At 34.9% G+C, this 13784-nt stretch overlaps 1 pseudogene; it reads right to left on the bottom strand.

Moving 5' to 3' along the window:
- Window positions 1-8506: 8506 nt before the first annotated feature.
- LOC113631410 (glutaredoxin-2, mitochondrial pseudogene) lies at window positions 8507-13420 on the bottom strand (annotated as a pseudogene).
- Between the last annotated feature and the right edge of the window lie 364 nt (window positions 13421-13784).

A 13784-nucleotide genomic window follows, 5' to 3' on the forward strand; every position in this document is an offset into this window, starting at 1 on the left:
GATTGTGACAGAAATGCACACAGAAGCGTGCCTGGAAAGAAAGGTCCAAGAAGGATTAGTGGAAGGTCTTGAGGACATTATTGAAAGAAATATAGAGGGAATCCAGATAAGGAACAGAAAGAACAGTCCAGAAATGGGGCAAAATACATAAAGTCAGGAAACATGAAACATCCAAATCACTAAGCCATTTTTGCACAGTATTAATCAGTGTTTTTTTTTTTCTCTTCTCTCCCTTTCTCTCTCTCCCTTTCTCACTCTTTCTCTCTCTCTTTCTTCCATACTGTGATACAGAATTTTAATTCAAAGTCATAAAAACGAGACTCTTTGCTCTCATTCAAACCTTGAAAAATACAAAGACAAAAATATGGGCTTCCCTGGTGGCGCAGTGGTTGAGAGTCCGCCTGCCGATGCAGGGGACACGGGTTCATGCCCCGCTCCAGGAAAATCCCACATGCTGCGGAGCAGCTTGACCTGTGAGCCATGGCCGCTGAGCCTGCGTGCCTGGAACCTGTGCTCCGCAACAGGAGAGACCACAACAGTGAGAGGCCTGCATACCGCAAAAAAAAAAAAAAAAAAAAAAGACAAAAGTATGGCTCAAACCAAGGACAGAAATTTCTTCTTTCTAGTGTACTGTTTCTTGTATTTTTGTTTCATTTTCTCAAAATGCAGAATGGCTTTATCAGATAGTCAAGATCAAGACTACAGGTATTCACTTTATTCCATCTCTGTAACCCAAGAGTAGGAGAGTGTTCCACAGAAGTTCCAGCTAGAAAAAAATTTAGGTAGGGGCATTGATTAGGTCTACTTGAGCCATATGCCAATATCTGGATATATCTCTGAGGCCAAGCAGGGGCACAGTATGATTGGTTCCATTTTTCTTATATAGCAAACTCTATGACCATAAAGTAATTGATGACATTTATCAATATCATATGGAATTCAGGAGGATAAGTTTCCTCTAACGGATGGAAAAGATGATACCTACAAATAGAGGAGGTCAGGACGTGCAGTTCTGATAAAGATATCAAATGTACATCTGATTCTACTAAGGAGTTTTGAGTTTTTTCCTTTAGACCATGTGAAACTGTTGAAAGGTTTTGTTCAGTGGAGTAATTCATTTGTTTCTTTTTGTAGGACCTGACTCAGTCATCCTGGTGAGAGATAATGAGAGATTCTATACTGGCAGTGGTCATAGATATACATATAGGGAATGTATTTAAGAAATAGGAAGAAAATGTGTCATAACAGTAATCAACTGAATGGGAAGTAGGTTTGGAAAAGCAGAAGGCGGTACAAGTAAAAGGGGGAAACCAAGAGCTCCCCTTATTCAATTACTAATTTAAGTTAATTTTGTGTTGAAATACCTTATAATCATCCCTTCTTTTATTTTTTTATTTATTTTATTTAATTTTATTTTATTTTTGTGGTACGCGGGCCTCTCACTGTTGTGGCCTCTCCCGTTGCGGAGCACAGGCTCCGGATGCGCAGGCTCAGTGGCCATGGCTCACAGGCCCAGCTGCTCCACAGCATGTGGGATCCTCCCGGACCAGGGTACAAACCAGTGTCCCCTGCATCGGCAGGCGGACTCTCAACCACTGCACCACCAGGGAAGCCCCATCCCTTCTTTTAAACCCTGTAGTTACTTCATTTACTTTAGCCTTCATCATCTCATTTCCCTGGAATATTGCAATAGTCTCTTCAGCAATCTGTTTGCTTCCAGTATTTCATCTTTCTAGTCTATTTTCATTCTGTAACTCAAGATATCTTCCTTAAAAATCTAATCTTTCTTTTCCTTATTTTAGAAACATTAAGTGTTACTTGGAAACCTAAGGCTGGGAGACGATCCTAGTTTTTCAAGGTGGCATACAGAATCTGTCATAAACAAGTCTTAATCTGCCCCATGATTAACTACAGTACAGCAGAAATTAGATAAACTATACCTTCTCAGCACTACTTTCTCCCTTTCTATGCTCTCCCAGCTGGAAGCCCATGAACTTTTTCCCCTGTAATCTCCACCAAGAGGATCAGGTTTAGAGTCTGAAAATAAGAGACAATAATGTAAGAACTGGAAGAAGGAAAATTTATCATAATTCCTCCAGTAGAAGCAAGAAAAATATGAGCGCTATCAAACATGAAATTGTTGCCACAATTTCCAGAAGTTTTCACAGAAACCTTCTGCCTCATATCAGGAGCCAGGGGTGTTTGTGACCAAAAGTTTCCTATGGTTCATGCAACCTCATGACTCCCTAACTGTTAATGGCAAATCTGAGAACCATGGCAGTTTTCCTGAATCTTGAAACATCTAGCCTTTTCATCACTTTTGTAAAAATATCTATTTTACTGTATTAAATCTTTTCCACTTGAACTTTCTAGAATGGTTACCATCATCTTCACCAAACACAAACTGAGAATTTTATTATCATAAGTGGTTCCATGAAACCAATTTTAAAGATGGGATCCTGGGTTTTATTATTTGATGTGTTTATATTTAAAAACAGGGATGACATTATTGCCAGTGGAAAATACGATACTGATAGTGTGTTTCAGTGGAAATACAGTTACTTAAATTATCTGCTACAGTTGTTGTGTAGTGGAGTGCCTGTTATATGCATGGTTTGGTAGCCCAAGTGGCAGAAGCAATAGAACATTGGGGTGGAAATAAGAGCTGTGGTGTAGGGTAGCTGCTTCTGGCTGTTCTGAAGAGTTTATAGAAAGAAAGTGGCAAATTCAAACCTATAATCTCTCAGGCATGGTCAAAGAAGTAGAGAACTTCTCCATTTGGCCCCAAAATAATTTTTTAACTTTTCTACCCAAAGGGCTGAAATATTCAAAATATAGACGCAAAGTCTGTTCAGGTATGTTTCTAAATTATAGTGCAGTTTGGACAGGGATTGGGAAAGATCAACGTCTTCAGTTTTGTAATGAAAACTTTTGGGTGGATTTAAAAAATCTGATTATCTTGATCCCTTCCCTTGATATCCTAATAAACATCTCTTGTCAGGAAAATCAGCTTCACTTATCTTGTCTGAAGAAACCTGCCTACCCTGTCTTAATTTTTCCAAGTCCCTTTTAAGACTCACTTTCTCTACCCAGTCATGGACTTCAGACTCTCAATTAGAGGCACATGCTAGATAAGCTATATATGCTAGATATATATGCTAGATAAGCTATATATGCTAGATAAGCTATATATGTTAGATAAGCTATAAATACAATATAGCTTATCCATTGAAAAAATGCATAACATATAATTCAACAGAAATCTGAGAAATATATGTAGGAATTGATTCCTTAAGTTCAATACCAGGAAGAAAATAACATGATTTGGTTAGGTTGGATATACTGATATGTATACAGTTATAAGAGATTCTTGATTTGAGAGAGTGGGCAGTGGGCTTAACTTTTACTCTGCTGTTCGAATGGCACTTGGACAAAATATAACCTACACCTAATGCAACTGAGGATAAAGCATTTTCTGGTATAATGTAGAGGAATGAATCCAAAGTTTTAGGAATATAGGAAATGCTTGAATGGATTCATATCGTAAGAGCCATTCATAACTCCCTACTCCCTCCCTCCAGGTTCCAGTGTACACTCCCTTCATACATTGATCAGGGGATCTCAGCATTCATGGAAAGTTCCCTAGTGGCTGTCCTTCTGGAACTCTTGGCCATCAGACACAGGGAGGCATGTTACAAAAGTGGTAAACAGTACCAGAGCAGACATTAAAATGGACTGACTGGAGGAAAACTTTGGAAATTGCTAATTTACCTCATTGTTCGTAGGACAGAAATAAATTGTCACCTAGAGAGTAATTACCTGATTAGAATAACTAAAAATAATAAAATATTGGTCTGGTATATAGTTTTCCCTGCACTATTTGTTGAAAAGACTATTCTTCCCCCTTTGAATAGTCTTAGAACCCTTGTCAAAAATCATTTACCCACATATGTGGAAATTTATTTCTGGGCTGTCAATTCTATTCCATTGGCCTATATGTCTGTTTTATGCCAGTACCACACTGTTTTGACTACTGTAGTAAGTTTTGAAATTAAGAGAGAGTCCTCCAGTGTTGTTCTTCCTTTTTGAGATTGTCATGGTTATTACATGCCATGTGAATTTCAGAATGTATTTTTCTATTTCTGCAGAACATATCTTTGGGAATTTGATATAAATTGAATTGAATCTGTAGATTCCTTTAGGTAGTATTGATATCTTAACAATATAAAGTCTCCCCATCCATGAACAAAGGGATATATTTCCATTTATTTATGCCTTTTAAAATTTCTTTCAGCAATGTTTGTAGTTTTTATTTTACAAGTCTTTCACTTTTAGGTTAAGGGAATTCTTATACATTTTATTCTTTTTAATGCTATTGCTAATGAAATTATGTGCAAAATTTTCTTTCAGGTTATTTATTGTAGTGTATACAAATACAACTGATTTTGAATGCTGACTTTGTGTCCTGCTACTTTGCTGAATTCATTTATTAGTTCTAACAGTATTTTTGTGTGTATAATCTTTAGTGTTTTTTATGTATAAGATCATATCTAGAAACAAAAATAATTTTACTTCTTTTCCAATTTCGATGTCTTCTATTTCTTTTTCTTGCCTAATTGCTCTGGCTAGAACTTCCAGAATTCATTAAGTAGAAGTGTTAAGAGTGGGCATCCTTCCTTTTTTTTTGATCTTAAAAGAAACACTTTCAGTCTTTCACTGTTGAGTATAATGTTTGCTGTGTGTTCTCATTAGTGGCTTTTATTACGTTGAAGTAACTTCCTTCTATTTCTATTTCACTGAGTGTTTTTATCATGAAGGAGTGTTGAATTTTGTGAAATGGAGATAATCATGTGAGTTTTCCTTTTATTCTGTTAATGTACTATATTACATTGATTAATTTTCTTATGTTGAACCATCCTTGCATTCCAGGAATTTCCCACTTGGTCATGGTGTATAATCATTTTAATATGACATTGAATTCAATCTGGTAGTATTTTATTGAGGATTTTTATGACAGTGTTTATAAGGGATATTGATCTGTAATTGTCTTTTTTTATGTATTGAATTTTTCTTTGGTTTCAGGGTAATTCTGGTCTCATAGGATGAGTTAAGAAGTGATCTCTCCTCTTGGATATTTTGGAAAAAAAATGAGAAGGATTACTACTTGTCCCACTTTAAATGTTTGGCAGAAGTCACCAGGGAAGCCATCAGATCCAGAGATTTTTCTTTGTTGAGTGAGATGCAATTACTGATTCAGTCCCCTTACTATTTATAGATCTATTCAGACTTCCTATTTCTTCATGATTTAGGATTGGAAGGTTTTGTTTCCATGAATCTGTCCACTTCATATAGTTTATCCAATTTTGTTAGCATGCAATGGTTCATAGTACTCTCTTATAATACTTTTTATTTCTGTAGAATTGGTATTAATGTATCCACTTTCATTTCTTTTTTTTTTTTTCCATTGGAATGTACTTGCTTTACAATATGGTGTTAGTTTCTGCTGTACAGCAAAGTGAATCAGCTGTACGTATACATATATCCCCGCCTTTTTGGATTTCCTTCCCATTTAGGTCACCACAGAGCACTGAGTAGAGTTCCCTGTGCTATACAGTAGGTTCATATTAGTCATATATTTTATAAATAGTTGTGTAAATATGTCAATCCCAATCTCCCAATTCATCTCACCTCCCCACCTTGGTGTCCATACATTTGTTGTCTACATATGTGTCTCTATTTCTGCTTTGCAAATAGGTTCATCTGTACCACTTTTCTAGATTCCACATATATGCATTAATAGACAATATTAGTTTTTTCTCTTTCTGACTTACTTCACTCTGTATGACAGTCTCTAGGTCCATCCACATCTCTGGAAATGACACAATTTTATTCCTTTTAATAGCTGAGTAACATTCCATTGTGTATATGTACCACATCTTCTTTATCCATTCCTCAGTTTATGGGCATTTAGATTGCTTCTATGTCCTGGCTATGGTAAATAGAGCTGCAGTGAACATTGAGATGCATGTATCTTTTTGAATTATGGTTTCTCCAGGTATATGTCCAGGAGTGGGGTTGCTGGGTCATGTGGTAGTTCTATTTTTAGTTTTTCAAGTAACCTCCATACTGTTCTCCATAGTGGCTGTATCAATTTACATTCCCACCAACAGTGTAAGACGGTTCCATTTTCTCCACACCCTGTCCATCAATAATTGTTTGTAGATTTTTTGATGCTGGCCATTCTGACTGGTGTGAGGTGATACCTCATTGTAGCTTTACTTTACATTCCTCTAATAATTCCTGAGGTTGAGAATATTTTCATGTGCCTCTTGACCTTCTGTATGTCTTTGGAGAAATATCTCTTTAGGTCTTTTGTCCGTTTTTTGATTGCATTGTTTGATTTTTTGATATTGAGCTGCATGAGCTGTTTATATATTATGAAGATTAATACCTTGCAGGTTGCTTCTTTTGCAAATATTTTCTCCTATTATGAGGTTTGTCTCTTCTTCTTGTGTATAGTTTCCTTTGTTGTGCAAAAGCTTTTAAGTCCCATTTGTTTATTTTTGTTTTTATTTTCATTACTCTAGGAGGTGGGTAAAAATGATCTTGCTGCAATTTATTTCAGAGAGTCTTCTGCTTAGGTTTTCCTCTAAGAGTTTTATAGTGTCTGGCCTTACATTTAGATATTTAATCCACTTTGATTTGATTTTTGTGCATGGTGTTAGGAAGTGTTCTAATTTCATTCATTTACATATAGATGTCCAGTTTTCCCAGCACAATTTATTGAAGAGACTGTCTTTCTCCATTGTATATTCTTGCCTCCTTTATCATAGATTAGGTGACCATAGGTGGGTGTGTTTATCTCTGGGCTTTCTATCCTGTTTCATGGATCTATATTTCTGTGTTTGTGCCGGTACCATAATGTCTTAATTACTGTAGCTTTGTAGTATAGTCTGAAGTCAGGGAGCCTGATTCCTCCAGCTCAGTTTTTCTTTCTCAAAATTGCTTTGGGTATTCGAGGTCTTTTGTGTTTTCATACAAATTGTAAATTTTTTTGCTCTAATTCTGTAAAAAATGCAATTGGTAATTTGGTAGAGATTGCATTGAATCTGTAGATTGCTTTTGGTAGTATAGCCATTTTTACAATATTAATTCTTCCAATCCAAGAACATGGTATATCTCTCCATCTGTTTGTGTCATCTTTGATTTCTTTCATTAGTGTCTTAAGTTTTCTGAGTACAGGTCTTTTGCCTCCTTACGTAGGTTTATTCCTAGGTATTTTATTATTTTTGTTGCCATGGTAAATGGAATTGTTTCCTTAAATTCTCTGTCTGATCTTTCATTTTCAGTGTATAGGAATGCAAGAGAGATCTGTGTATTGATTTTGTATCCTGTAACTTTACCAAATTCCCTGATTAGCTCCAGTAGTTTTCTGGTGGCATCTTTAGGACTATCTATGCATAGTATCATGTCATCTGCAAACAGTGACAGTTTTACTTCTTTTCCGATTTTTTTTCCTTTTATTTCTTTTTCTTCTCTGATTGCCATGGTTAGGACTTACAATATGGTATAGCACACTGATTGATTTTCGTATATTGAAGAATCCTTGCATCCCTGGGATAAATTCCATTTGATCATGGTGTATGATCCTTTTAATGTGTTTTTGGATTCTGTTTACTAGTATTTTGTTGAGGATTTTTGCATCTATGTTCATCACTGATATTGGTCGGTAATTTTCTTTTTTTGTAGTATCTTTGTCTGGTTTTGATATAGAGTGATAGTAGGCTCATAGTATGAGCTTGGAGTCATCCTCCCCCTGTAATTTTTTTGGAAGAGTTTGAGAAGGATGGGTGTTAGTTCTTCTCTTAATGTTTGATAGAATTCACTGTGAAGCCATCTGGTCCTGGACTTTTGTTTGTTGGAAGATTTTTAATCACAGTTTCAATTTCAGCACTTGTGATCCGTCTGTTCATATTTTCTCTTTCTTCCTGATTCAGTCTTGGAAGGTTATACCTTTCTAAGAATTTGTCTATTTCTTCCAGGTTGTCCTTCGCATAGAGTTGCTTGTAGTAGTCTCTTATGATGCGTTGTATTTCTGTGGTGTCCATTGTAACTTCTTTTTCATTTCTGTTTTTATTGATTTGAATCCTCTCCTTCTTTTTCTTGATGAGTCTGGCTAGAGCTTTATCAATTTTGTTTGTCTTCTCAAAGAACCAGTTTTTAGTTTTATTGATCTTTGCTACTGTTTTCTTTGTTTCTATTGCATTTATTTCTGCTCTGATGTTTATTATTTCTTTCCTTCTACTAACTTTGGGTTTTGTTTGTTCTTCTTTCTCTAGTTCCTTTTGATGTAAGGTTAGGTTGTTTATTTGAGATTTTTCTTGTTTCTTGAGGTAGGATTGTATTGCTACAAACATCCCTCTTAGACCTGCTTTTGCTGCATCTCATAAGTTTTGGATCATCATGTTTTCATTGTGATTTTTCTCTAGGTATTTTTTGATTTCCTCTTTGATTTTTTTCAGTGACCTCTTGTTTATTTAGTAACATACTGTTTAGCCTCCATGTGTTTGTGTTTTTTACGTTTTTTTCCCCCTGTAATTCATTTCTAATCTCAGAGTGTTGTGGTCGGAAAAGATGCTTGATATGATAACAATTTTCTTAAATTTATGGAAGCTTGATTTGTGACCGAAGAAGTGATCTATCTTGGAGAATATTCCATGTGAACTTGAGAAGAAAGTGTAATCTGCTGTTTTTGGATGAAATGTCCTATAAACATCAATTAAATCGATCTGGCCTATTGTGTCATTTAAATCTTGTGTTCCTTTATTAATTTTCTGTCTGGATGATCTTTCCTTTGGTGTAAATGAAGTACTAAAGTCCCCCACTATTTTTTTGTTATGGTTGATTTTCCCTTTTTTAGCTGTTAACATTTGCCTTATGTATTGAGGTGCTCCTATGGTGGGTGCATAAATATTTACAATTGTTATATCTTCTTCTTGAATTCATCCCTTGATCATTTTGTAGCATTCTTCCTTGTCTCCTGTAACAGTCTTTATTTTGAAGTCCATTTTGTCTGACATGAATATTGCATCTCTGGGTTTTTTTTGATTTCCATTTGCATGGAATATGTTTCCACCCCCTCACTTTCAGTCTGTATGTGTCCTTAGGTCTGAAGTCAGTCTCTTGTAGACACCATATATATGTGTGTGTGTGTGTTTTTTTTTTTTAATATCCATTCAGCCAGTCTGTGTCTTTTGGTTAGAGCATTTAATCCATTTACATTTAAGGTAATTATATATATGTATGTTCCTATTACCATTTTCTTAATTGTTTTGGGTTTATTTTTTAGATCTTTTTCTTCTGTTGTGTTTCTCACCTAGAGAAGTGCTTTTAGCATTTGTTGTAGGGCTGGTGTGTTGGTGCTGATTTCTTTTAGCTTTTGCTTGTCTGTAAAGCTTTTGATTTCTCCATTGAATATGAAAGATATCCTTGCTGGGTAGAATAATCTTGGCTGTAGGTTTTTCCTTCTCATCACTTTAAATCTATCCTGCCACTCCCTGCTGGCCTGTGCAGTTTCTGATGAAAAATCAGCTGATAACCTTATGGCGATTCCCTTGTATATTATTTGTTGTTTTTCCTTTGTTGCTTTTAATATTTTTTCTTTGAATTTAATTTTTGTTAGCTTGATTAATATGGGTCTTCACATGTTTCTCCTTGGGTTAATCCTGTATGGGAGTCTCTGCACTTCCTGCACTTGGGTAGCTATTTACTTTCCTGTGTTAGGGAAGTTTTTGACTATAATCTCTTCAAATATTTTTTCAGACACTTTCTCTTTGTCTTCTTCTGATATCCCTATAATTAGAACATTAAGGCATTTAATGTTGTCCCAGAGGTCTCTGACACTGTCCTCATTTCTTTTCATTCTTTTCTCTTTATTCTGCTCTTGGCAGTTATTTCTACCATTCTATCTTCCAGCTCACTTATTCGTTCTTCTGCCTCAGTTATTTTGCTATTGATTCCTTCTAGTAGATTTTTCATTTCATTTATTGTGTTGTTCACCACTGTTTGTTTGTTCTTTAGTTCTTCTAGTCCCTTGATAAAAATTTCTTGTATTTTCTTAATCCATGCCTCCATTCTATTTCTGAGATTTTGGATCATGTGTACTATCATTACTCCAAATTCTTTTTCAGGTAGATTGCCTATTTCCTCTTCATTTATTTGGTCTTGTAGGATTTTACCTTGCTCCTTCATCTGTAACATATTTCTTTGTCTTCTTATTTTTGTTGATGGGTGCAGATGTGTTCCTGTCTTGCTTTTTCTTTGGCCTGAGAAGTTCAGCACTGGAGCTTGCAGGCAGTTGGTTGGAGCTGGGTCTTGTTGCCGTGATGAGGACTTCCATGAGAACTCACACCGATTAATAATATTTCCTGGGACATGAATTTCTCTGGTAGTCCAGTGGCTTGGATTTGGTGCTCCCACAACAGGGACTCAGACCTGACACCTGGTCTGCGAAGCAAGACCCTGCAAACCACATGGCTCAGGAAAAAAAAAAAAAGCAAAAGGAAGCCCAAGGCAGATAATAAAAACCAAACTGAACAAAAACAAATACACACATACAAAGAAAAGAAAACAAATAAACAAATAAAACCCAAGACAAATAACAAAAACAAACACAAGCAAACAAAAAACAAATTGACAAGCAAACAACAATAACAACAAAACACAAGGAAAGCCAGAAACAGAAGACACCCAAACAAGAGAGCCCAAAAACTGAAACCAAAAATAAAAACAAAACTAACCTAAACAGAAAACAAAACAAAACTAAACTAAAAGAAAAGCTAAATGAACTGAAGACACTGAAAAATGACAAAAAGAAAAGTAAATAAAATAAAAAAGAAGATAACAAAACAAAAATATTGAAAAAACAAACCAACAAATAAACAAGACAAACAGAAAAAGACAACAAGCAAAAGAGAGCAGAACAATAACAAAGAATAAAAAATGAGATAAAATAAAATTAGTAAAATAAAAAATAAATTGGAAAAAAGAAGATGAAACTACAAAACAGAACAACAATGTAAAAAAATTAAAAGAAAAAAAGTTTAATTAATTAATTAATTAAATAAATTAAAAAATTCCCTGGTGCCTCCACTATCAGTATCCTTGCCCCCATAGTGAGCTACAGCGAATCTCCACCTCCCCAATATACCCTCCAAAACCTCTAGGTAGGTCTCTGAACCACTTTGTCAGCCCCACCCCTGCATATGTTCCTCTCAGCAGCGTCTGCTCCTGAAGCTGGCCCAGAACACAGGTACCTGCGCAGGCCAGCTGGGGTGTGGACTTCCACTGGCATGGCTGCAGAGTCCAGCACACCCAGAAGAAGCTTTGGAGGTGGGTGGTGCTTGGGTCCACTGACCCACATGGCCAGAGGAGGCTTTGATGGGAGCGGGGCTCAGGACTGTGACCTGGGTGACCGGAGGAAGATTTGTCAGGGTCAGAATGTGGGCTTCCGGGACTTGCTCCACTTTTATTTCTGATTTTAGTAATTTGAATCTTCTCTTTCTTTTTTCATATTTAATCTTGCTAAAGGTTTGTTAATTTTGTTGATCTTTTTGAAGAACTAGCTTTTGGTTTCATTGATTATGTTCTATTTTATTCTATTTTTTATTTCATTTATCTCTGCTCTAATCTTTATTATTTATTTCCTTCTACTAGCTTTGGGTTTAGTTTGCTCTTTTTTTTCTAATTTCTTAAGTTTTAAAATTATCTTTTTGATTTGAGATCTTTCTTGCTTCTTCTAATGTTATCTTGTATAGCCATGTATTTCCCCTTAGCACTACTTTCACTGCATCTTGTAAGTTTTGTTAGTTGTGTTTTAATTTTCATTCATCTCTAAGTATTTTCTAATTTCCCTGATGATTTTTCTTTGATCTATTTGTTAAGAAAGTATTGTTTAATTTTCATATTTTGTTAAATTTCTAGTTTTCCTTCTGTTATTGATTTCTAACTTTATCCCATTGGATTGGAGAATATATTTTGTATGAAAACTAACTTTTAAAATCTCTTAAGACTCACTTTACAACCTAATATATGCCTTTTCCTGGAAAATATCCCATGTGCACCTGAGAAGAATGTGTATGCTGTTGTTATTAGGTAGAGTGTTCTATATGTGTCTGTTAGATATAGTTAATTTAATGTGTTGTTAAAGTCCTCTATTTTCTTACTTTTTTCTATCTGGTTTATCTACCATTATTGATAGTGAGTTATTAATGTCTTCAACTATTATTATAGAACTACTTCTTCAATTCTGTCAATTTTTACTTCCTATATTTTGACGGTTTCTTATTGTCTGTAAATAAATATTTATAATTGTTGTTTCTGCTGTATTAAATCTTTTAATAATATATAATGTTATTCTTTGTCTCTTGTAAACTCTTTTGATTTAAAGTCTACTTTTTCTAATACTAGTATAGCTACCATATTCTCTTTAGGTTACTATTTGCATGGGATATTTTTTTTCTATTTTCTCACTTTTGGTCTATTTGTCTTTCTTTGGATCTGACATGGATCTCTTGTAGACAGCATGTACTTGGATAATGTGTGTTTAGCTATTCTGCCAACCTCTGTCTTTTGATTGGAATATTTCTTCCATTTACACTTAAAGTAACTACTGATAAGCAAGAAACTTCTATTTTGCTATTTGTTTTCTACATGCTTTACAGCTTTATTGTCCCTCATTCCCTGCATTGGTCTTTTCCTTTGAGTTTTGTTCATTATTTGTAGTGGAATGTTTTAATTCTCTTCTCTTTTATTTTTGTGTATGTTATTTATCTATTTCTTTATGGTTACCATGAGGATTACATTTATAATTTTAAAATTATAACACTAATTTGAATTTCTGAGTTTTTCACAGTGATTTATTGTCCATTATGACTTTTTCATAGAGATAATTTTCCAATTTAAAACTTTCAAATATTTAAAATACACTATCAGGCATTATCACTTTATATAGCTGACATTTTAGTATCAAAGTTATGAGCACATATCCCTAAAATTCTTTCCTCATACTTTGTAAAAAATACACTGATGTAAGAGTGGAAGCAATTTACCTTCTTTGTGAAGCCTATGAGTGTCAGTTGCACCTCCAATAAAAGTTCCATTGACAAATATTCTTGGCACACTTCTTTCACTGGTGTATTTTGTAAAGAATATCTTCCAACTGGTTTCTATATTCAAGCATGTCCAATTCCACCACTTTATAGTTAACATTCATGTCATGGGAAAGTATGTTTGCCATTGTACTGTAAGAAAAGGATGTTTTTGAGGCAATCATCACCCAGTTATCAGAAATTGTTTCTTGGGTCTGATTCACAGGAGCAGTTGCTGAGTTCCCCAAAGATGATGATGTGCTATTCCCCATCCCAAAGGCAGAAGCTCCTGCTGCCCAACCAAGATGGCCTACTGAAACCACTCTAGCTTTGTCCCCACCAAATCTGCATGGCACCAACACATGGTCTTGATTTGAAATTTTACCAGTTTAAATGCAATAACATGCAAAAATTCTGCCCACTTACTGCACTGTCCTCACCCCTTTTGATTGTTGAGGTCACAAAATTACATCTTTATACATAGCATACACTAAAACACTAATTAATAATTCTTTTAAATGCATTAGAGTCTAAAATTATGTTTCAAACAAAGCATTAAGTTGTAAACCACAGTTATAATAGTGCTAGCTTTTAGAGCAATAATTTTTAAAAATGTTTTCATCTCTTGAGTCCTAT

The sequence above is a fragment of the Aethalodelphis obliquidens genome, unplaced genomic scaffold, assembly GCF_003676395.1.
Source record: "Aethalodelphis obliquidens isolate GAN/ISIS:26980383/991018 unplaced genomic scaffold, ASM367639v1 scaffold33, whole genome shotgun sequence".
Classification (NCBI taxonomy): Eukaryota; Metazoa; Chordata; class Mammalia; order Artiodactyla; family Delphinidae; genus Aethalodelphis; species Aethalodelphis obliquidens.